This window comes from Humulus lupulus, chromosome 6, assembly GCF_963169125.1.
Source record: "Humulus lupulus chromosome 6, drHumLupu1.1, whole genome shotgun sequence".
In the NCBI taxonomy this organism is placed as follows: domain Eukaryota; kingdom Viridiplantae; phylum Streptophyta; class Magnoliopsida; order Rosales; family Cannabaceae; genus Humulus; species Humulus lupulus.
Genome location: NC_084798.1, coordinates 16,204,542 through 16,210,001, shown reverse-complemented (window position 1 = coordinate 16,210,001; position 5,460 = coordinate 16,204,542). Strand labels below are relative to the sequence as shown.

Sequence of the window (5,460 nt, the reverse complement as noted above, 5' to 3'; positions counted from 1 at the left end):
TTTATAGAGTTTAGAGACACCCTTTAAATTTCAAATTCCACTAACCCCTATGGCTGTTACCAATGTTTAATTGGATTAATATGAAATTAAAAATGAGATTTGGGAGTTATTTGGGTTTTTGAGCCATTCAACAAAGATTGAAAAAACTGAAAAAATGGGTCAGTTTTGGCCTGTGGCCGCGGCCACGACTCTCTGTCCCACAGGCCTAAAAAAATTTGTGCTATTTTTCCAAATGGTTCCAAACCCTCCCAAATGATTTTGTAACCCCCAAAACATATTATTGGGGTTTAAATCATATCTCTAACAGGCATTTCTCAAATGGTTTTATGAAATTCATCTCAATATTGTGTTACACCAAATTTACACAATAATGGGTAATATTTGGAAGTTACCAATTTGTAACATCAAATATGTTACATTATTTGGATATATCTTATATATCTAAATATTGTAACTCTCTATTATATATTACAATATGTGACACTCTTTGTCACATTTATTTAATCTAAAACATTATATTATAATATAATATAATATTACATTATATTATAAAATAATATAACAGCCTTTCCATTCCGAGTCTTCGAGCTCGAACCATCTAGAAATTCATTCTTTATTCCTTGTGTGCCTGGCCCTCACCCTTTTCTTTCTTGCTAGATGTCACAGAGTTTTGAAAAACGATTGGGGTCAGTGCTCGCAATTCCCTATTTTCCAACAACTCCATGCCTCGAATCGCCCTTCACTCGAAATCAGCGGCTAATTCGCGAACATAAAGTGAGGTGTGAAAAAGAAGATATTCGAGCTCACTTCTAACGTCAAATCGATGAGGTTGAGGAAAGGAAAAGGAAAAAACTTCTGCGTGGCACCAAGATTTTGGGTCCGAGTCACTGAGGGGGCTCGGTTATTCCCTATTCCTACTTGTCCCTCTGCAATTGGGTTGGCAACATCTTCAGCTTGGTTACTTCTCTGGGGTCTCAGTGGAACAGGATGCAATGCTGGTGGCGGAGCTTGCTCTGCCCTTCTAGAGGCCGCGTTCTTACGAGGTCGCCCTCTAGGCGTACGCGGTGGGATTTGAGCATCCCGCGGAGGCGGAGCTTGGATATCTTGCGGAGGCGGGGCCTGAGCCGCCTATGCTTTAGCAGCTAGTCTGGCTAGTATTCATTGCATTTTGTAGCCTTTACCAACTGTTTACGCAGTTGGCCATTCTTGAGTTCCACGATTGGAACATATCTCTTGGGATTGTAGTACATATCCTTGTCGACACTAGGGGTAGGTGGTCCCCGGGAGTTAGACAAGTCACTCCTCTTATCAGGATCAGAATTCACCATATGATGCTTTCCAGGCCGTCAAGGTTATTCATCATCATCTAGAATTTCTTCCTCAGGTATATTGGGATCATTTGCAGCCATTGCTAATTTGAGAGGCTCTTTGACTAAACAGACTAACGCACTGTTTAATGGCTCTCAACGAAAGCACCAAACTGTTGACGCCGTTTTTCCTCAACTTAAAAAGGAGAGCAATTAAACAAGAATACATCACAGGAAATGAAATAAGAAGATGAAAACAGGATCTTTTTACGTGGTTCAGCAGTTGAATCTGCCTAGTCCTCGAGTCTGTGTTATAAGTGCTTGGGAGTCTTCTTGAAACTTTCAGAGAATCGTTGGCCAGAGTTTTCTCTCAAGATCTCAAGATTTCCCTCTCTTTACAAATGGAGTTTCCTTCTCTATTATAGAGAAGGTTTCAGAATTCGTTCACACGAATTTCGGGAAGATATTCTGCGAATCGAATGATATAATGCCACTTAATGCATTATTTGCTATGTACACGGTAACATCCCCTAAAACATGGGATTGGTTAACAAATTACATAATATCCCTTAAACATAGGGATTCTACAACAACAAATACATTCACATGTAACCGAATAGCTCATATACTGAGTCCATTACACCTCCGAGGCATGGTAGGTCGGTTGTGTGGGAAATGACTTCTCATGTGACATGGTAGGTCGGTTGTGTAGAACCGACCTACCATGTCATTATAAAAATACATTATTAAAGATAATCTAATTTGTTTTATATTATTGAAATTTTAAAATATATTAATTTATTTAAACAATACATATATATAATCTATTTGGGTATGAAATAAGTATAAAAATATATATACTTATTAATATTACATATATTATAATTTTTTAAATATAAATAAATTAATAAATTATTTGTAATTAAAAAATTAATTTCATTTTTATAAACAAGAAAATATTTTAATTTAATAGTATTTATAATTTAAAATAAAAAACTTTATAAAATAATTTAGAGTTTCTCTTTAATAATTTTTTTAGATGACATAGTAGGTCGGTTGTGTGGAAAGTGACTTCTCATGTGACATGGTAGGTCGGTTGTGTAGAACCGACCTATCATGTCATTATAAAAATACATTATTAAAGATACTCTAATTTTTTTATATTATTAAAATTTTAAAATATATTAATTTATCTAAATAATACATATATATTTAATTTATTTGGGGAAGAAATAAGTATAAACAAATAGATATTTATTAATATATTATAATTTTCTAATATAAATTAAATAATTATTTGGAATTAAAGAAAATTCAGCAAAAACAAAACAAAATTGCTGCCTCTTCTCTTCCTCGGCTTCCCATTCTTCTTTTCTCATTTGGTCTCGATTTCCCACTCTTTTTTTCTCGACCTGGCCTCCGACGACGCCTCCCAAAGGGTTTTGGCACTGTCCCCACTGCCATTGCCATTAGCCATTTAATCCATGGTAACCACTTTCGCTGAGAAATCAGAAGACGATCTTCGCAAGGAGATCGATGAGCTTCAGCGCCAGCAACGCGAGGCCTGATTTTCCCTCTCTCTCACTTTTGGATGTATATTGTAGCACAGTGTGTTTTCTCTTTGATTTTCTCGGTAAATTTTCAGATTACTGACCACCTTTGGGATCCTCGGGGGCTTCGCCGAGGACGCTTGCCCGGCACTGGTCCTTTTAACTTTGCCGCCAATGGTGCTCTTTAGAATTATGTTGCTCAATCTTTTTTTCATTTTCATTAATCCTTAGGTATTGATGGTAGAGTTCTTGGGTTTTGGTTTATCTTAGTTATACTTAGTTTCCTGTTTGGTTGAAGAGAAAATATAAAAAAGTTAAGAAAAACACTATTTTTGAACCAATGGGAAGTCTTCTTTTTTTCTGTTCTTTATAACATAGTCTAGAAATTGTATGATTCTAATTTTTGGAAGTAGGTGGAAGATGGAGAGATCACTGAGGATGTCAAAGCAAATGAGGACGTGAATGAAGATGATTCGGTCAAGGAAGTTACTGATGGGAATTTGCTGCAGAGTGGTTGGTCGAGGAGAGATGGCAATCAAAGACCAATGAGGAAGGTAAATTCATATCACTTTACTAGTCTTCTTTTGGATTTTCAGGTTTCAAACTATGTCATCTTTCTTGTTTGTTATCTTAGTAGGTAGACCCTTGCAAAATAGAAGTTGAACAGAATAACTTTATTGGAGCTAGTGTTTAGCTTCTCTTTATTTAATTATCAAGTTAAGCTCTAATGTTTGAGTTATTAGGTTATTATCTATTTTGAATATCTGAATTTATAGATCAATCACACTTTGGAACCAACCATAAAGATCTTAGATATTTGTCTGGCCTTACCAATTGACTTCCCATTAGCTATTGAAGAAAAGATGATATGGTAGTTGTTTACATCACAAAAGGGGAAAATATGTTACTAAGATATGAGAGCTAGTGATTAATTTGACTTTTATTTAAAACAATAAAGAGTTTGCAGGTCATCACACATTTGTGTAATAGTTATTACGATGGCTGCTGTCATAGTTAAGTGCTTTGATATTATTTGCATGTAATTGATGCATGATAAATGCTTCGAAATGAACGTACACCTACTTCAGGGTGGCAACTTGGGTTTATAAAGTTAAAAGGGTTTGAGGGACTCTCTTTCTTAGATTTAGTTAGAAATTGGAACAACTTGTTGCAAAGTTGCTGCCGTTTCTGTTTCATAACTTTCATTTGTTTGTTTCATTGTTTCTTAGGTCTTATGTTTTCATCCAAATGATGTTTACATGTTCCTTTTACATTGTATTTCATTCAAACGAATAATACAAAGTTTTGTTCTTTTTTTATTTTTTTTTTAAAAAGGAACATACTCCCCCGTTAATTAATATAAGTATTTGCCTCATTGACATTTATTCAAGAAGATATGACTATGGGGTTGCTTTTATTATTTATATATTTTTTTAAAGTGTTTGTTTGTTGATAGTTTTGAGTATATATTTGTGTTTCAAGTTTTTGGCATAGTAAGTGTTTTTTTAGTGTATAAATGAAATTTTAATGTATTCTACTGCAAACAGAAGCGATTTGAACTTCTAAATTTATAACCTCTTAAGTTTGGGCAAAAATATTGAATGGACGTGGGCAAAGTTTTGGATGTTTATCATGTAAATTGCTAAACTTTGAACTGACTTGTCACCAAGCAATATTCTGTGTAGAGGCTTGAAAAGCGGAGGAGAGATCTGGTTTGTTAATCACATATGTAATTGGCCTGCTGGTGAACATCAATGCTTTTCTATTAGGAAATCTAGCTATACTAATTATTTTTTTATGCTTTTGCCCATGTTGTGTCAGACTCTGCGGGCACGTGTTTATGCCAAGACAGAAGAGAAGAAGTTGGAATTACTGTATCTTCGGTGGAGTGAGCACCATAAAAAACTTTGCAATTTTATAAGGTAGAGTCTCCATCAATGATTTTTTTTTTTTGGTTTTAAGTTAGTGTTTATCCCTTTATCAGTGTTCTTTCAAAATTTATGAATCCAATATGGTAAAATTTTAACTGTAACTTTTTTGCAGGTTATTTTTATGTTTGGCCCAAAAGTGTCCATATTCACATTTTATTGAGCCGAAGATAAGTTTTTCTGTTCATGTGCATAGTAGTATTGAAGCAACTTGATGAATGAGTGAAGTTTCTTGCTGTATAGCAAGGTTTTAGGTAGAAATTCAAAACCCATTTGTTTTACTTATTGGCCCATATTTTATTGTTTTGAATTTATTCTTTTCAGGACTAAGACAGAGCCTCCAATTTATTATTTGCCGAAGAAGCCACTGGATGCAGATGAAATTGAGGCTGAGCAGCGAAAAAAATAGGTTTTTATTCATCTTGTATTTCTCTAAGGCATACTAGGTCACCCATTGGTGCTGTAACCTGTAGGTGCTGTAATATGCAATGGCAATGGCACAACAAAGAATAGTATTGGCATCTATGGGAGTGCTTGTTGTGGTCATGAAGTCCATTGCTCTGCTTCTTATGGTTGGAGTTTGGGTATTTTTTATGGTCATCAATCTATTAATCTATGTTTTGTATATTTGTACAATGTATTAATGTATTATATATGTAAATTTGGATAGATATG

The 5,460-nt window shown here is 34.5% G+C and overlaps 1 long non-coding RNA gene across 1 annotated transcript; it reads left to right on the top strand.

Moving 5' to 3' along the window:
* The first annotated feature begins 2,644 nt into the window (after positions 1-2,644).
* LOC133783838 (uncharacterized) lies at positions 2,645-5,222 on the top strand. Its single transcript, XR_009870979.1, has 4 exons — positions 2,645-3,088; positions 3,271-3,411; positions 4,679-4,779; positions 5,110-5,222. It is a non-coding gene; the product is annotated as an uncharacterized LOC133783838 (long non-coding RNA).
* Positions 5,223-5,460: the final 238 nt, after the last annotated feature.